At 41.8% G+C, this 20522-nt stretch overlaps 1 protein-coding gene across 4 annotated transcripts in view; it reads right to left on the bottom strand.

The window, feature by feature from the left end:
• The window catches only part of ripor1 (RHO family interacting cell polarization regulator 1), a 92826-nt gene that overhangs the window by 42456 nt on the left and 29848 nt on the right, over positions 1-20522 (bottom strand). Inside the window, exon 1 of one of the 4 annotated variants that reach the window (XM_072694653.1) lies at positions 17536-18015. The exons of the other annotated variants lie outside the window; for them this stretch is intronic. The gene's annotated coding sequence lies outside the window, so the exon portion shown is untranslated. Of the gene's footprint in view, positions 1-17535; positions 18016-20522 lie in introns of those variants that run through there. 4 annotated transcript variants of the gene reach the window in all.

Below are 20522 nucleotides of genomic sequence, written 5' to 3'. Positions count from 1 at the left end.
ATGCAGACTATCCATCTCCCATCTCATACAGCAATGAGAAACACTGGTTCAGCGAAGTTACAAGAGAGCACTGGTTTAGCAGTATTCCAGTACTGAATTAAGGTACAGTACCACTTTACTGACAGGCTTGGAATATGATATGAAGCTGTAGGTCATCACCGTACTGAAGAAACCACCGTCTTTGAACAGACGCCAGAGCATTCTTCACAACACTACTCATTATTCTAAAGCTAAAGCAGTGGTTATCACCATACATAAACATTACTGTCAGCAAGCAATCAAGAACAAAATTCAGCGGTCAAAATACATCCAGCAATGCAAAGCTGGTGTGACGCAGAACAGAACTAGACACAGGCCAGTGTTTGCGTGCTTCAGTGTGAGAGGAGGAGCTAATGACTGGCTTTAGGCAAAGATGTGAGATTTACTTTAAACAAATCAACCCAAGAGTCTTTCTAATTGACTCACATTTCCTTTAATATGTTCTTTAGTGTGATACTTAAAACTGCCTGATAATGCTTGAATTCCGGCAGTGAACTTAATTTACTTTACTGTGAATGTCTCTTCCTTCACTCTCGACAGTAACTGTTTACTTATTTGTATTTTGGGGTTTTTGTACTTTTATTCAGTTTAACTGTCTGACATACTGGCACAGGTTCCAGGAAAATATAATCATCTGGTATAGAAGACTTGCTTCTGAGCCTGAGAGAATGTAATAAACATCTTCACACCAATGCTGTCAACCCTGAGATTACAGCCATTAACTCAGCCATTAACATTAACATTAACATGCCTAAAACCATTTCAACTACAGGCGCCTCTCACTTCAAATGTCCTTAACAGGAAGAAAAACACAGGTCAACCATAATATTTTAACCACCTGCCGAACATTGTGTAGGTCCTGCTTGTGCTGCCAGAGCAGCTCGGACATGTCAAAATACTCCACAAAACAGCCAGCATGAACTTTTTCAGCAGTATGTGCTACAGTAGCTCTTCTGTGGGAACGGACCAGATGGGCTAGTCTTTGCTCTTTGGGTCTTGGCCACCCATGACCCTGTTCATCAGTTGTCCGTCCTAGCACCACTTTTGGTGGACACCAACCACTGCACATGCTTTTGGACAAGCTCTGACCGAGTCATCTAGCGGACACAAGTTACTCAAAGTTGCTCAGATCCTTATGCTTCACCATGTTTTCCTGCTTATAATAAATCAACTTCTATTATTAGATTAATATACCACACTCCTTGACTGTGGTATTAGACCGCTTGATTAGCACAGTAGTCCAGCAATTCCTAATGTTGAGCTTTACTGGAGTTAATAAACACATCATCAAACCTAAATACTTGTCTGAGAACATTGTGTACCTCTTGTATTAATTAGGGTTGTGTACTGGCAAGATAGGCATCACAACACATGGGTTACATCCAATATATTACAATACTGTAAGCAAGACTATATTGCAATTTTACACATCATATGCATAAAATCTGAGTAAAAGAAATATTTAGTTGTCATGTAATTGGTACACTGGGATCTAAAGACAGAGTACAGCACTGCTATTTATCAGTCAGGATTTACTAGACTACTAATTACAAATCAATACTGTGTTTTTATGGGAATCCATACAATATTGCAAAACATAATATCAATATATCTGGTATCAATAATTTCTATTACTGCTACTGTTAACAGAGTCTTTGTCTACTCTTCTTAAAAGGCTTTGCAATATGTTGTAACACTGCAAGGTGGACTTGATTGCATTCAGCCACAGCAACTGACTGGAGAAGGGACGGGGTCAGGAGCAGCTGAGGTTGATGACAGAGGATGGTGCCAGGCTCTGGTCTTGATAGGGCAGTTGCTGTGGCGATTAGTACCCTGTCAGAGCAGAGAGCATTGAGGAGTGGAAGCCTGTCACAGTGCGTTACTGGAGAAACTGCTGCAGCACCGCAGAGCGGCCTGTCTGTCTGACTGCTTGTCTAACAGTCTACGTCTGTGTTTGGCTGCCTGTCTGGCTTGAGTGACAGTAAAATCACCCCATGACTGCAAACAGGAGCAGACAAAGAGAGCCGCAGAAACACAAGCACAGCAGTTATCACATGTAAAACGTCTCACACAAATGGCTCATTCTTAGACGTCTGCTTACTTAAACAAAATATTTGCACCAGTCCCTGAACAAAGCCCGTCACCATGTAAACCCATTCTACCCTCATGCAAATGTGAGATATCACTCCAGGCCTCCCATTATCAAAGCTGATAGTAGTGGGTACAACAGGAAGCTACATTCAGAAGGTTAGTAAGACACAACCTATGTGAACCGGTTTGGCTGATTATTTACTCATGCATCATACTCTCAGCTGATGACTGTGAGTTTATGGAGTATTTATATCAGAGACTGGAGGGTGACATCACTGATTTCCATGCACTACAGTACCGTCAAAGCTACTAACGAAACAAAACTGTTGAGGCTACATACGGCGGAATTCTCTGCAATTGCTCAACACATAGCATGCGGCTGCAGAAGAGCAACTTATTTAAGAGAAACTAATTGAGATATTGTATAAGTGGAGTAGAGGCTGCTGATAAACTCACTGCAAACAGCTCCCTTACACGTAAACCCATCGCAAGTAAGGCTACCTCTAATAGTCCACCCAGAGTGAGCTCTTTTAGCTTGTGCACAGCTGCTGCTCTACTGTGTGATGGTTACACAGCTCAGCTCTACATCTGCAGAACAGTGAGGGAAGTCAGCATGCTGTATGTGGTATTAATCCATGTATTATTAATCTTTTTTTATTATTATTATACATTTTAGCTGTGATGCTTAATGACAGAATTTCCACTTTAAAATGAATGGAATGATTCAATTACCAGGAGCAAGTATTTGCTGTACTGCTGTAATTTCCAAAGCCAGTACAATAAGAAGTACATGTGAATGTGCCTTGTGTCAATACTATTGTCTATTGTAGTGTGTTTATTATAAAGTACATGTTTATAAAAGGTGTAACAATGCATCAAATGCCATTTGATGCATTAACTAGACATTCAATCAGTTATTCTATCTAAATGCAGTTGAATTGCAGCTTGAATACCAATATTGGCAAGCAACCAGCACCACTCCACAAGTCACTTTTGAACGTCAGGTCATGCACCCTACTCCTTCTGCCTGCAAGCTCGAGCACAAATAGTAAAGTACACAAAACTGGACACGGTCATAAATTGTAAATCAAATTTTGTTTGAGAATATGAGAATATAGATTTGTGAGCCCAGTAGTGTTCATTATATCAAATCATGGAGCAAGAGTATGGTTACCCCCCTAATTTGTTTACATGTTCTGTTGATTATTTAAGGGTGACAAAGTTACAAATAAAAAATACTTAAGACATTTCATGCTATATATTCAAGTACAATTCCCATTTATTTGCGCAATTTTACAAGTATTGCCCTCATTGTGGACTTGCTTGATTATTGTTTATTACACTTCACTGAATTGTAGATTATCAGTATGAACCATTTCCTTATTTGCTCTAGTTTGTTGAATGTATTGTCCAATACTCATTCTCCCTGCATTAAAAGGCTTGGTCTAAACACCAGAGTATGATGAGTTGTATTGTGATCTTCGTTCGTTACAAAGAATTCTGGTTAATTGCATTAAGTGCAGTGCGGTATGTGAAATCTTGAACAAAATGTTTATGTTCTGAAGTATTTTTTAAATGTATTACTTTGTGCATTCTCTTATTAAAACACCTGAGTGTACATATACAGTATATTGTCACACCCTGCCCTGTAACCCATGATAATTCTGTGCAGCAGATCAGAAAAGAATTTATAGCAGTATGAAGAATGCCAGAATAGCTCTGTCAGCTGACTGAACTGACTGAACTGTGTTCTCCTGCCAGAAGATCCCGGCAATGTGTTCAGACGCAGCAGTCCTGCTTCCACACGCAAAAATCATTTGATCCAAATCACTAACTGAAACCATCTTGCAATGGGGAAAAAGTATCCCCGGCTACCATCCACATGATCTTGGCCCGTGGAGGCATAAGCTTTAATGAGCTATGAAGGTGTAAAGAGGAAGAAGGGACCTTCGACCAGCAGCTGCTGACAGACAGAGTGCCAGAGGGTAAACCTGGAAGATGAGGAAAGGGCGGCAGTGTCTGGGGGTGAGAGCTGGGATGGGGATTTGGAGAAACAGAGCAGGGGGACGGTTATCTCCGCAGCAGCTGCTGCTGCTGCTGCTGCTGCTGCTGCTGCTGTCTCCTCAGGACAGAGGGCCACGGGGGAGCAGAGAGCTGAGGACGAGCCCACAGATACACCTGAGCCACAGAGAGACAGAAAGAGACAGAGACACACCCATGCTCACCCATTCACTCACTAAAGTCCTCCCAACTACTCTCAGCTCCAGGGTTTCATCATTTTCTTGGGTTGCCATAATTAATAGATGATTTTTAATCAAGTCATTGTGATAAATCTATTTAAAATGTCCCTAAAAGGAAAACCTGAAAGTCTTCGCTGCTTGTAAACATGCATCTGGTTATCTGGAGTGCCTTTCAGTCCCCAAACTGTAAAACAAGACAACCCTGTCAGGTTTTTTTTTTTAGTACTGCCTAAAAGAAAAAACAGAACACTACACGTCAAAAGGAATCTCCTTAGAATAAGACCACCTCCCATCTAAGGAACTCCACTCGCTACTTTTTTTTTAGGCAGAGTTTCAAGAAGCAGGTCTAAATTGACAGGTAGTGGGGTGTTTTTCCTTTTAGCTACTTCCAAAAATGTACAGTCGGCAAACATTGACTGCAGACAGTCAAAAATAAAAAACAAACAAAAATTAGTACACAGATCCTGATTTGAAAAGATGTGAACCTAAATCAAAACGGCATGTACAGTCAACTACAGCAGTGAGCGAGGGGATGAACTCAAGGTGAAGTAAAAAATGTAGCTAGCTTGTGGAAGAGGAGTGATTAAAAAAACAAGGTGAAAAGGTTGCTGTTGGCAGTTAATCCTTGAGGTACTTGACCTAAGAAATGTCAGAGTTGAAAATATACCAGTTGATTCTCTAACTGGGTTCTCTTAAATTATGACAGAGTCTGATAGTCATGCATATTCACATGCAAGAATTGACATTACATAACACTTGATGCCCCTGACTGTACAATTCCCATTTTGCCCCTAGGAGAAAAGCAGTAGAACAACATACTGTATCATCATACTGTGTCAGAATTTGCCAGCTGTAATGTTAACATGATAGCTAATGTAACAGCAAGTGAATCTCTAGAACTTTATTTCATAGCCTGGCATAAGGGACTGTTACGTAAAATATGAAATTACTGTAAGTGGCAATCCTGTTAATAAAAAAGGTGTTGGGTAACGATGTGTGTGATATAAAAAGGATGTGATATTCTGTTCAGTATGTTGTCACATTGCACTTTGTAAGTTTTTAATCAAGTCTTTAATCAAGTCTTCCTAGTTTTCCAGTAAATTATGTAATCTTTGAAATACTGGGCATGCTTAAAACACTATGGTTGAGATGTTATCTGGACCAGGTGCTGGGGTTAATTGGGGTTGCCTCCACAATACGTTGATCCTACAGTGCAACACTTACAGTAATTGGCATCTGGCTTACTAATGAGCAGCAGGTAAACCAGTGGAAAATCCTACTGCACACATACACCACAGCTGAACTGTATTAGAGCATAACTTATAGGTCCTCGCTCAACACCACTCATATTTTGCCCCTGGCTTTCTTTCTTCAGTGGGCAAATAGCTCCCATAGTACACATGCCAGTCTTTCTTCATAGGTCCCAGTGTGAGCTTGCAGGCAGCCCAATCTTCAGATTACAGCTGTATGAGACAGACAGGTAGAGCAAGTACTGCAAACACATTTCTGCAGAGACGTCCAACCGAGGGAAACCAGATCAAACGACTCACATAGCACAAATAAGTCCACATATGACTGGATATATCTACGATACCTGTAGAACAAGCATTCAAGCATTCACAGCTACAGACATGAAGAGTCAAGTACTGTATAACATTGGCGGGGGGGGGGGGGTCTTCTTATGTTGTTGATTTCTTATCTTTTTACTAATTACTGATTCTTTAAAGCAGCTTCGTTATCACACCAGATGTAAAAAGTATACTAAATACTAAAATATGATTTGATTTGATATATTGTTTGATAACATTAGCCTAGTCTATAGCGCTGGATTTGAAACCGTGTAAAGCACAGCTTTTGGCTTTTAAAATCTTCAGTGCTAAAAAACACGGGACATATTTTTAGACCCTTCTTATTTTGGCTGGACTGAATAATGTATCAAATCGAGACATCACCGTACGGTATTGAATAATTTATTTGCTAATTTGTTACACCCCTCTGAAACGTGTAGTTTTTCCATGTCCTTTGAGTACTGAAGATTTCCACACTAGGGGTAACACATTTAGGAAACATAATATTGCAAAGCAGGAACAGGACAATGTTCATTTGAAGAGATGTGACAATGCATTTATTAATCAGATCTAGTACAACCATTGCTGGCAATCCAATCCAAACACACTCCAGCTCCATCAGCAAATAGAACCTGCCACAAAACATTTTCTACAATATGCCCACTCCCCTAAAGCCCTGTTCAGTAAACTGCATACAAGTTTACATATATACTGTACAGGGCATCACAGATGCAGAATGAAATGCCTGAGTGTAAGAAAAGATGTAGGCCAGACTCCCTATAATCCATCTCTTGAGGAGAACAGTAACCCTACCAACAGGTTTCTGTCCCTTTAGGGCCTGCCTTCAAGGCTGATAAGAATGGGTGAGAGAGAGAAGGGGATCATTATAAGTCTTTTGTTTATTGCCTCTGCAATTCAATGAGCTGAGCTAATTGTGTGTCTGCCTAATACTGGATTTTACTGGGTATGACATGCACACTAACTCTCTGTAAAGTCAAACTGAGATGCAAACTCATCTATTCTATTAATACCATGTGGCTTGTCATCTTGTCATTTATACAATCATGATAAGTACAATAAAACTGTATGATGTTTAAGAGAACTCAGATTTGGAGTCATTTAAAAGCCTATATTTCCCAAACTGGCCTACATTAATCAGCAAAATAAGCAGTACATGCAAATAACAGGATCAAGATCTGAATCAAACAGAACAACTTTAGGATAGAGGAGATTCACAGCATGAAAGAGCTCCTGAAAACTGTGCAGGAACTAGATGACGGTCAGGTCATGGAATAGAATCTTATGGATTTCATGTTGTTTGGTGGTACAGATTATATATTGCCAATGTGATGCAAAACATTTACAAAACTTAAAGTATCAGATTCCTGCCCCATTCAAATTATATTAAAAAAAGAAAAAAAAGTCAAAACTGGTAAAAATAGAAATATTTTTTGATTGCCAATGATATACATCAATGTTGTATATATATTTATATAAACACAGAATGGAGCCAGCTTAATCATCAATTAATCATCCTGTGGGTCAGCCCAGCTGATGGTAACCCCCCCGCCCTCCCCCTTGCTCTGGACCCCTATGAACTCAAGACTTCTTGTTTAATCCCCAGCTGGTCATTAAGAGGCTTAAGTGTCACTTGATGCTGTAGCAGAATCTAATCAGCTACTCGTACAGAGTGCAGCATGGAAATACAGACATACAGCCATAAAGCGTTGCTCTTTATAACAGCATGCTCATTTTTGCATATTCCCTTCTCGTGGATCATGTGCTGTTATTTTGTTTCAGTGCAGTGTTATGTGGTTCAGATATTTCTTTCAAATCAAGCATAAAGGAAAAGTGCACAGCATCTAATTGTCACTGCCTTTAGGAAGTTCCTGTAAAGTGTAAAGAGTTAAAAATAAATAAAGAAAATATACCATGAGTGTAAACTTTTTACCCCACTCTTTTATCCTCCAGTGGAGGCTCCCTGCAGAGAGGGTTTAAGATGGAACAGCGCGTCCCGCGGCCATTCTCAGTCACAGCCTCACTTCAAAAGCAATGCTAATTCAGCAGCTACAGGGAAAAGGGCTAGCGGGTCAGCTAAGAAAAGCAGGATTCACAGGCAGGATACACATGGGTAGACCGATGTTGCTCATTTGTGCATATGCTTAAACATTATTTTGCAAGGAACTGCCGAACTTTGGGACAAAACAAACTTAACTCACATTCCAATGGAAAACAGAGCAAAGTGAAGAAAGGTCCTGCTAAATCCTGATATCATGGATATGTGAATCCCTGAGACCTCACTGCTGTGATCTCTGACCCCTCTCACACATCCATCCTAATCTGTGAGCGCCTTATGGGATTCAAGTTCTCTTTAGGCCTCAGTGGATTTCCTACAGCGGTCTTCTTTTGGGAGATTTCAGGTCAGGAATTCTCATCACTCGCACATACACTAGCTCATACGCTGATACAAATAAAGGATGAAAGCGGATTGTTTATTTAGATCCAGAAGTGCCCTGTTGCTGGGAAGAACTCATTCATATTCACAGCGACAACTCACAGAGGGGAATGCAAGTGGCTGTTTTCTCTCAGTCTTTTCCCCCTCCTCATTTCCTCTCATCCTTTCTCGATAAACAAGAAGAGATCATCTTAGAGCCGAGGGGCTAGGAGACGCTACGGCGGACGGAGGAGGATCAGACAAGGAAATCTTCGCTTCCTCTTCATTCTCATACATTAGTCACTGCAGGACCAGACTAATTCTAATTCCTCCATCAAACGAATTAAGTTCAATTTGGAGGCCTGTGGCTGGATCAGTCTGAATGCCTGTCAAAGAGCAGACACTGTGAGAAGTGTGAGGAGCATAGACTGGTGCCTTATGGTGTAGTGTCTGATGTCTACAGATCTGATGCTTTTATGTCCTACATGTTTGTAGACTTAGCTAAAGGTGTGATTAGATTAACACTAATTCTGATGTGAAATATAAATGTGACTTGAATCACCAAACTAGTTAGTAGGACTCACTCAGTACGAGAATGATGCCCATTTTATCGATAAACTAAATTTCCTGTTAATATTGGTTAATATGCTTTAATGTGGTCAATTGTTCCACTTTAAGAATTAATAAAATGTACACAATTCATTACTTACTTCAGTTGCAATCAATCAGCCAAGACCTATTCGGTAACCGACATGTGCTTTAGTTTAGAAGGGAGATGCAAAGCTAACATTGTTAACAAACACTGGACTTAGATGGTCACTAATCTAATCAGTGCCTCATGAGCGGTCGATCAATACTGAAGTAAAATCTTTCTATTTTCATAAACAGTTTCTATAATGATACATTCTGGACTGATTAATTTAGTGTATTAGTGTTTATAGACTTTTCTTAAAGTGACTATTTTGTAATGTCTTATTTAATATCTTATAATCCAGTCTGACCATTCAACTATCCTTTAAAACACTGCAGTCAAGTTAGTCATTGGCGACTGACTGATTACAGTGTTTTTTTTTCCAATTGTTTCCCAAGCAGGTCCTGAGAAAACATGGAAGGCACTTAAAGCCACCTTAATTCATGACAAAATCCAACGTTGCACTACTAGCAATCCCTCTAGTTCAGAGTAAAAACACTTGACTGATGCCCAAAAATACTCTTGTCAACAGAAGAAAACAACAGTGCCCAGAGGAGTTTCACTGCAAGTGATGTGGCAGGAGATATGAATGCTCTTGAAAGCCTGGTACCAGAGGAACCAGTGTAAGTAGTATCGGTATGGAAAGGGGGGGGTGGGGGGTGGGGGTGCACAAACAACACAGTAACACAGTTCACCACTGACAAGTCAATCACATCAACTCTTTGCGAAAGGTCACGAGGCGCTAAAGTACAAGAAAAAAAAAGCTTTCGTGCAAAAGAGGATCATAAGATCAAAACGTGAGTGACTTCAAGTTTTGCAGTTCCACTAGTGAATCAGCAAAAGCTTTGCCGTGCAGGGATGACTCCAAAACCCAATATAGAATGTACAGTTCATTTTGCAGTCAAAAACAGTAGTAGCTGATCAATAGGGAACAGATATATTAGTGCAAACATGCAAAAATATTGAGATTGTTGAGAGACTGTCAGTTGATCACTAGTGATGCCACAGCCATCCATGTCCCAGGCACTGTTCCACTAGCAGCACACTTTGGCCAAAATGTGTTAATATTTTGTTATATTTCTCCAAAAGAAGCGCACATATTGGCAGGTTTTCCAATAAATATTTGGACTTGTGGACTTGGACCTTAAATTAGACCTCCTTTAGGTGCTCCAGTGTAGTGTGGATGGCAGGCGCAAACGTAGGAAAATTGAATTTTAAAATGAAAATGTTTTAGCAAAAACAGATGTGATTAACATTAACATTTTGTTTAGTGTAACAGTCAGAAAAACTGCATTAAATGTAGATGCATGTTGTTTTTAAAACTTAAAACGCACAAGTCACGTGTCGAGTCACGTGTGTACAATCCGTTAATATTACTGTAACGGGTTTAAATACTTCAGTACACACATCACTACCAGTCCTTACATAACACTGACAATCTACGTTTCTTTGGAGTAGTACAGAGTATTATCAAAAACAAAATCAACATAACACTGTAATCCATTTCTGATAAATCTGTAAAAAAAAATAAATAAATAAATAATAATAAAAAAAAATCAGGATTTACTTAAATATTACTTTGTAAAAGAGAACAATCACAAATTGCAATATATAAATTAACCGAATTGCTATTGGTCACTAAAATAAACTATTGTGCTGGACCTTGACTTTTGTTCTGAAAGTCGAAGTCTGTGAGACCAAAAAGGAGCCGGCAGCTCCTCCCTAGTTCTAATTAATTATCCAATGCCTTATCCAGCTCATTTTGTAAATATCGGGACAGATATCCGATCCCAATTTTGGATTGGTGCATTCCTAATTATAGCATGGCTAACTAAGTGTTTAGCAGTCTTCTCGGAATGTGATTAGCTGCATTTACAAAAAGGCTTTGTTTTTTGTATTGTCAATCAAAGGTCAACAATAGACAGCACTCCCTGTTCTCTTGTCTCTACACAAGGCTGGCAGGTGTAATCTGATTAGCTAAGCGAGCAGGCAAGCAAGGTGGCGTGAGCCTGCCAAAACATGCAGCCCTCTGTCTGCGTCTTCTGGAAGCAGCCACATTAGACGCTAAGAAACCACAAACAGAACTTACAGGCCTCCTTTTGGGGATGAAGAGGGAGAGAGAGGCTGAGGAATACACACGTCAGAAACACCTGGGTGGCCTTGGTGACTGCAACAGTCTTGACTAGGAAGTGCCACCCACCTCCTGCGTTAGGCAGCACATAATAAACCTGCGGCTTCATATGCATGAAAACCATTAATGAGTGGCTTTGCTTAGTCATCATCAGATGGCTGCGAGATCCACAAACTTTACCATCACCAAACATAACCAAAGCCGAGACGGTCTGTGTGTGTTCTCTGGTTTTGTTACAGAGGCCCGTGTGTATCTTGGTTCCAGAGGAGGAATTAAATAATAATTGAAAGTATGCACAACACAGCATCATAAATGTATTCTAGGTACTGTTTGTAAGCGTTTCTGTGTGTGTGGTTTCACTATGGTTCGAGCCACTGATGTGTGTGGATGAGTGCCCTGGGAGAGAGTGAGTCACACGGCGCAGCTGCATGCTCGGCCTGTCTGCCTCTCTTCAGCACTCGCTCCATAATAACACACCAGCCAGTCGGAAGGTAATGATACACTACAGAAATACACGCCGCTGTCGCGCACACCGGACTAAACACACAGCTCTGAATCAGCGCCTACCCCAGAATTACGCGTACGCACACTCACAGCCCGAGTACAACTACGTTCAGTGCATCAGAAATTCACACAGCCATGAGCAGTCTTCGGAAGCATGTTTGATGATACACTGCCACTGCAATGATGATAAACGGCCTGAACAGAGTCGCTGCAACTCTGAGTTTAGAATGTGCCACAGCTGGTCACGGGGTCCAGCGCAGTTCAGTGGCAAGCTAAAAAAATAAGTTCCTCCACTTGTCTTTGTCGCCTCTCCGCAGTGAGGTCATCATAAATGCCCCAGTGCTGCTGGGAGGTGCTGGGAATTCACAGCCTTCCCAGTGCAGACTTACTAGAAAAGATTCTCACAGAAACAAGGTGAGGCAAAGGTGATGTGTTGCAATACGAGTTTCACAGCAATAAATGACGAGCGTGTTTATGTGGCCACATACAACTAAGAAAAACTGAGGCTTATTTAAACTTTATCTTCACATCGTCACATTCAAACCATTTCATGTCTAAACAGTAACTTTATAGAAGCAGGAAAAATGTTGTTAACCTTCAGCACCATACCTATTAGGATAGTAAGGTTGTCTGTACACCACATCAGTTGATGTAAAATGAGGACACGGACATCACTAAAGATAACTTTTGAATGTACACTTCAAGAACGGTATGCCTACCTCCTTTTTTTTTTACTTTACTTAAGTGCACCAGCATGTGCTTTCTTTTTAAGAACGCACCAAATTGTTGATTTGACCACTCAAAGTTCCTGTGATCTCCCTGATCTGTTTGTTTTTCAGTCTAATGATGGCTTAACTGTCCAGTACAAAATGGCTGTAATTCCTTTTGTTAAATCCCCTAAAATGAAAGCTTAAATTCTACACTTCAAGTCACATCTTGATTGCTTCATTTAAAACCCATTGTGGTGGTATACAGAGGCAAAATGACAAACATTGTGTCATCGTCCAAACACTGGACCAGATCACATGAAACATATACATTTTCTATACAATCGTTACATTAACATGCATGCAACCACTACTGACTGTCAAGTGCTTTAACTAGCCAACGCAGGACACTGAATAAACTCCACACTTTATCATCATGGCTATGCTAGATGAGCCCCAACACATGAGGGTTAATGCGTCCACGGTTAGCTGCGGCTCATATGCCTGTCATACTTCTTAGCCATCTTGGTCTCCTCCACAGAGCCCTGTAATTCCAGCAGTTTCCTGTTTATCCAGGAGCTGGAACTGATACAAGCAGCCTGGAGTTTTTCTTCAGCAGTTGAGCAGAAGGCACTCTATTGGTTGTGCTTATGGGGCTGACGCTCTTAAACTGCAAATGGATCGTGGGGTTGCGAATTGTGAGCAGCGTGCTGTTCAGCTAAAAAGTTACATAAAGCCAAGCTTATGCAAAAGAGAGCAGGAGACATTAGCAGAGAAGCCTGAACACCACCTACTGTGCCAATACACTGTGTAAGCAAACTCATTTACAGTAATAATAAAGATGCTACTGTAAATTACAGTGGAAGGGAGGTTTCTGTGTTTGTGTGTGTTTAATTAGCTCTCCCAGACAAAAAAAGTCACAAGAAACACACAGTAGGCAATCAACTCCCCAAGGCCCTTTGTGACATTTTAAGAGAAAAGTGGACTGGGTAAGAAAGTGGGCTGCGTTTGTGTGCAAGAGACGGAAAGAAAACTCAGTACAGTATTCAGTATTCTGACAAATGTCAGGTGATCGCTGCTCACAGACCAGCATACAGGTGCGTAGCAGGGTTATCCTCCCCCACGCAGCCCCAGACATTCACAAGCTGCAGCACTCACACAGAGTCTCAGAGAGTCATGGGAGTCAAAGCCTAGTCATGTTTAGAGAAAGATCATATTTAAGCAACATTACTGAAACCTGAGAGATGCTGTAAACAAGCCTGTTCCTAGGAGGGGGGGGGGGGGGGAATGGAATGTGGAATCAACATGCTAATCTCCGTAGTTCCATCAGTAAAGCTTACTGTAAGTGTGGTCTTAAGGGCTAAAACCGAGGCTGCACATTATAGGTTGTTTTGTCAATCATTATCCTAAAGTTGGCCTTTGCAGTAACCAGAAGGCTACAGCATGCAAATGAGTCCTCTAAGCAATCAAATTCTTACAACGGGCTGTGGGCAGTGTGGCCAAACTCAATTGCTGACAGGTTACTGACAGGTTTCTGTGGAAGATAGGGACAAAAGCATCCATTAGGGGTGTAACAGTACACAGAAGTCCCAGTCACTTTAACACCACAGTTTGGACCTCATGGTTCGGCACGACCGCAGTGGGAACAATTTGTACTCGCCATAGTCAGACACCAGTCAGCTTGAGCTAAGCTTAGCATGGCATGTTGATAACTGGCTAATGCCTTACAGCTTAAGGTTTCCAGGTGGAACTTACTTGGGACTCATCTTTGCACTCAACTTTGCAAATAGGCTCCTGCATATTCTCCTTATGATTGCAGGCACCAAACTGTAATATCTGTACCGTGATGGATGAATACATACACATGCTGTTGCACCTTTAGGATTTTAGGCCACTGTTTTATCACATTGCATCATTAAGTCACCAAATTTCCCAAATAACTGCAATGACAGAATTTTGTCCAGTTAGATTTTCGCACAGCCGTGTTTTTGTTTTTTGTCCAACACACTAGTTGGACTTCCTCAAATCACACAATGCTACCACTGATGGGAAGGTGAAGGCTAGCATGCAGTTCCCTCCAGTACAAAGCCAGCCAAATCTTTTCAAACTACCGCCAACATATCTTGAATGACATGCTTAGAGGAGGGAGTGCTCCAATTGCTCAGTAACGTCATTTAATAGATGATGGGGAAGAGGGAGTGCCATCATACCAACCCAGAGCCAGTGCTCTTTGGGACTGCATGGCTGCAGCATCACCAGGAATCAAACCTGCACATAAGGCAGATGAGCCAATCGAGAGCTGATGTGTGGCCCCAACTAAGAACACAAGTGCAGAGGCTCAGAAAAACAACAGTGAGGTATTAATGTAGTAGTGGATTTCCCTTTCCTTCAAGATGAACTACTTACACTTCATCTAGGGAAGGCAAGAGTCTCATCAAGAGGACATGGAGCAAGTGCAAAGACAAAAATACAAACAGAAAAAGAGACTAAATGAACTATTCTCTAAGACATGCATGTTTAGAAAATAGGTTAGGCAAGAGATGATGCACCTGTTACATAATATGCGCAAGTAGGATTGCTTTTTTTTGTGTGTGTGTGTGTGTGTGTGTGACTAGAATTCTCTGAGGCAACAAACTGGGTCTTCAACCATTTTGAGAACCAATATGATCAGACACATCCTGCAGGCTTGGAGGGGCTGCCACAGAACAAAACACAGTAACATCAAGAGTTATGAAACTGCACTCTGGCCAAAGGGTTGCAGAAGCTGGAGTAACAGCCTTTTCCAGAAAGGCTTTACTCTAGATGTGTTGTAGACTGCTGTGAGGGTTTAACTGCAATTCAGACACAAAAGCATTAGTAAGGTCAGGAATATTGGAGTAAAGTTGTTCCATAAATAATCATCCAACATAGCTCAACTGCTCCTCAACCCAGTGTTGGGTGGCTGAATTCACCTCTAGCCGACGTCTGGCATTGGGCAGGGAGTCCCTATGCTTACGTACAGCTGCTCCAGAGAGCCCCATTCTATTGGTAATGTTTTTTTCTATGGAGATTGTACATTAGATCGCTGTGTGCAGAACTGAATGCAGGCTGTGTTAGCAATGGGGGGCACCTTAAAGAATAAGCACAACAATTAGAAGGGCACATTCATACATCTACACAATCACTGGCTGAGAAATACTCGTAATACTGATTTGTTTATGGCACTCCTGGCTTTTGGCAAGTGACCTTTTAAAGCAATGTGCTTTAATATCATAGATAATTTACTACACACGAGTACAATTACTTTTAGGTAATTCACAGTGCTATCTCTTAACCAACAAAATCAATAACAGTGCACATACCCATCCATTCCAGACAGTCCAGAATCAATAAAGTGGACAGGCCCATCAGCTGACCCCTATCAGTAAGCTCTCTCAAGTCCAAGCTCATCAAACAGGCGGTCTAAACAAGCATGTGACCAGCAGGCCCCTACATCTGTACCCAAGAGACTAAATGCCTCCTTGTGTACAGACGGCTGAAGGCTACACACACACACACACACACACACACACACTTTCCCCTCATATCCCTTTTCTAATTGTTTTACCTTGATCAAAACATTAGCCAAATTAGGCCCCTTTATGATGGCTGGGCGGTGTACAAAGGCCAGATTGTGCGGCCTGTGATGCTGCCCACAGAGCCGAGGTTTCTGAAGGAGTTTTCCCACACTCCGCTCTGCTCCGACTGAGGGCACAGCTGGGACAGAGGCGTGGGGCGAGGCAAGACACAAGGCCGCCATGTCCTCGTCCTCGTCACTAGCTGTCTCTAGCTTTCCTTTGCAGAACCAGAACACTGCTGGCTGCTTGAGCGTTGGACATTAAGCAAAACACTGATTCTGGCTGCCTGGGCTTTGGATGCGGAGCAAAGACATTTCTGGGCTTCTCTGGTTTCTTTCAGAGAGAGCAGCTAGGCTGAGTCTGTTTACCACATGGAACAGCCGGTCTAGCTGCCTTACCACCAGATAAATCCCAGATAGTCTCGGTTAGAAGCTTTCTGTATCCACTGGAAGAGATCTGGGGATCGTGCCCATCCCTATGTTGTTGTTGTTGTTTCTTTCTTTTACATTACATGTCTAAGGCCTTGGTTGGAGGGTTGCTGTTGTGCAAAAACACCCATAAAAAACCTTTTATGTGCCCTAATGAGGGAACTTCAAAGGTGTTACAGGTTGGACTATTAAAACGCATTAGCCTAATTCATGTTAGGCCTATGATGACATTACATACAAAACTCATGGCTGACTTCAGACTGAAGGTATGTAAACGGTTCACACAAACACAAGTGAGAGAGCCTGCATTCCGCAGCGTGGATAAGGAAAAAGGCAACAGAGGGATTAGATTGTGGGGGATTAGCGCCATAGAGAATGAGAAGCTCCATGAGAAGCCTGTGGAGATGACGTGACGTGGAGAAAACACCCCCCCCCCCCCAAAAAAAAAATAAATAAATAAATAAATAAAAAAAAAAACTGGTCGAAACCGTCGCCCGGTGCATTGGCTCCCGTTATCACGAAGGGAGGACAGTCAGAGCTCACAGATTTCCCCACAATCTGCTCACGGCTGACTTTGCCAACTATGCAATCCTCGCTCGAATCTACGAGGGAAAATGCCGACCAGGTCTGCTCTACAACCCGAGTCCTTGTCATTAATACCCGTGGCTAGCCGACATTTCTGTCACATCCATTACAACAAATAGCACACAAAGCTTTCTTTGTCATCAAAACCGAGCCCTGCTCGTCTCAGGGGCTCGCAGAGAGCAGCACCATCTTCCGCTGCTCCCCATGATCGACTCGCAGGAACAGTCTTACATAAGAAAACTCTCCAAACAGACGAACAGCCCCAGTCTGCACCTCTGCTCGAGTAATAAAAGGTTAATAATGAGCTCCCTGCCTAACCACAGACACCGTTTCTCTTTACATGACCCCCGCCCCCCTCACTGAGCCCTGAAGTAAGTAGCTAGCTAAGTTATTTACGACCAGTGATTTCATCATTACTAGTAAACAAGGCGCTCCATAACATTAACCAAGCATATTTCTGAAAGACACATGGTGTTACTGTAGCCTGGATTTTGTAAGGGGTGATAATTAAAAGCACATACATGTCTGCCGCCATCGGTGTAATTCCCAATCCGAGTCTTTAAATCCGTGAGGAGAAATTTCAGACGAGGACCGAAGAGCACGTTCAAAGGTTTCCGCTTTATTAAAAAAATCTCCTCCGTTTCCCCTCCAGAGTCACTTTCCCTTATGCAGACGAGGCTGTGGGCTCTTTCGCGTCGGTTAGCCTCTCATGAGGGGTGTGGACAAACGAGCGCACACGAAAAGATGTCCATCCCCACCACGTCCACTCCTCTCAGCCGGCGAGGCGAGGAAAGTCAGGCTCTCTGAAGAGAGAGCGGAACGAGAGCCGCTGGAGATCAACCTCCTCTATCCTCAGTCAAATACATACAAAACGACTGGTTCTCCTTGAGCACATGGCTGGTTCTCCTGTGTGGACACGGAGCCTCATACACACATGCAATCACACGGACTCGCGAGCTCCGACTCGCGAACCAAGTGTTCTTAAGAACCGGCTCATTTCCACGAGCTGGTGGAATCGATTCACAAATATGACTGAATCAAACATTTCAGTAGCATCTTTCTACAATATTTAGCTACGTCCATATTAAAGATTAAAACCGCGGCACTTTACAGTTTGCCCTTCTAAAATCACACACGACATTTAATGTAACGTTGTATGATATCAAAAACCTATTTGAATTCGCCTATTTTTTCTATATGTAGACTTCTTATCTTTCTGGTTTGGGTCTCTGCGGCGTGCATCTCAAATCTGACTTCATGAGTAAGTACAAGTGTGTAAAGGCTCACTGGCTGAATACACGTATCATTTGTAGCGGATGAGAATAACGCTAATGTGACTAACCACCGTGGTCCACACAAGCCCTGGAAAATGAACCGTTGAATCAATTCATTAAGACAGAGAGTCTAAGAGAGTCGGTTCGTTCCCCTCACGCGCACAGCACTACACGGCGCTTATAGAGGGGGAGGGGCGAATGGGAGGGGACATTCGGGACTCGTTTCGCCCCTTTCTCCAGAGAAACATGGGGGGAAGTACCCTGAAAAGAGTGACCACGTCTTACAGAGACATCCCCTTACCTTTTTAAAGGAACATTTCTACAGAGCGTCTTCCCACAGTTGTAACATCAAGTGAAATCCCTGCTCAATGGTAGAGTAAGTGATCCATGTTGAAGTTAAGGTCCTAGATGAACCATGTGCCATAAATGCTTGAGTTCCATCAAAACATACCTGAATGTATCTCTCAGCTTCAGTATTGTAGTACATCTGCACTAGCTTCCATGGTTTCCTTGCACCTCCCTTCACCATGTACAGGGTTTAGATGTAACAGATGCAATATAATACAAGTACTGGGAATGTGTATTAAGAATCCAGTTATGTATTTTACATCTGAGCATTTTTTAAAATATGCCCCCAAAAGCCTGAGTAGACTGATAAATCACTGTGCTGATCAGTTATTTATCTCAGTGTTACTGAACTCTACTAAAGCCTGAGTAGACTGATAAATCACTGTGCTGATCAGTTATTTATCTCAGTGTTACTGAGCTCTGCTAAAGCCTGAGTAGACTGATAAATCACTGTGCTGATCAGTTATTTATCTCAGTGTTACTGAGCTCTGCTAAAGCCTGAGTAGACTGATAAATCACTGTGCTGATCAGTTATTCATCTCAGTGTTACTGAGCTCTACTAAAGCCTGAGTAGACTGATAAATCACTGTGCTGATCAGTTATTTATCTCAGTGTTACTGAGCTCTACCAAAGCCTGAGTAGACTGATAAATCACTGTGCTGATCAGTTATTTATCTCAGTGTTACTGAGCTCTGCTAAAGCCTGAGTAGAATGATAAATCACTGTGCTGATCAGTTATTTATCTCAGTGTTACTGAGCTCTGCTAAAGCCTGAGTAGAATGATAAATCACTGTGCTGATCAGTTATTTATCTCAGTGTTACTGAACTCTACTAAAGCCTGAGTAGACTGATAAATCACTGTGCTGATCAGTTATTTATCTCAGTGTTAATGAGCTCTGCTAAAGCCTGAGTAGAATGATAAATCACTGTGCTGATCAGTTATTTATCTCAGTGTTATTAAGCTCTACTAAAGCCTGAGTAGACTGATAAATCACTGTGCTGATCAGTTATTTATCTCAGTGTTACTGAGCTCTACTAAAGCCTGAGTAGACTGATAAATCACTGTGCTGATCAGTTATTTATCTCAGTGTTACTGAGCTCTGCTAAAGCCTGAGTAGACTGATAAATCACTGTGCTGATCAGTTATTTATCTCAGTGTTACTGAGCTCTGCTAAAGCCTGAGTAGACTGATAAATCACTGTGCTGATCAGTAAAGTATTTAATTGTATCTGAGCTCTGCTAAATCCCACGTGCACCGACATATTAGCGTGCTAATTCATTTTATGAGGAAAGGAAGCTAGTAGTTACATTTTAGTCATGTAGTCATGTAACATAGTTCCTAGTGTCCTAGTACTCAAGTCCAGACTTGATCTTAGGACCACAAATGAACATTCTCAGTCATTACTCTGTCCTGCCCCTTAACTTCATAAGATTTAGATTTTTATATAAGCTTAAGTAAATTAAACTACAAGTCAGATTTGATTACTTCAAAGTATTGGTTGACTTGTTTCCCAGTCTTCCCAGTCTTGGTCTTCTTTTTGAACTGAATCCTGTCAATTGGAGCAGGAAAACCAAATTGTAGTGCAGTGGGGCCTTCAGTACTGAAGCTGGGAAACACTCCTTGAAAGCAGTATACTTGTATGGCAGAGAGCCAGTGGAACAAGTGGAGCAGACTTGGCCTGCGTGGCAGCTGGCAAACAAGGCTAAAAATAGTAGAAATGTAAGAATAGCGAGAGTATGAGAAGAAGAAGACTTGCAGGTGGACAGAGTGTCCCAGCAATCTAAACTTTCTAAAGTCCTCCTGCCAAAGGTCTACCACTACCATGACAACAGCATGCAAAACAACAATACATGACGTATTTCTACGGAACATCTGCACAGGGGCA

Source organism: Salminus brasiliensis, chromosome 13 (genome assembly GCF_030463535.1).
Source record: "Salminus brasiliensis chromosome 13, fSalBra1.hap2, whole genome shotgun sequence".
NCBI classification, from domain to species: domain Eukaryota; kingdom Metazoa; phylum Chordata; class Actinopteri; order Characiformes; family Bryconidae; genus Salminus; species Salminus brasiliensis.
This window is presented reverse-complemented; position numbering and strand designations above follow the sequence as displayed.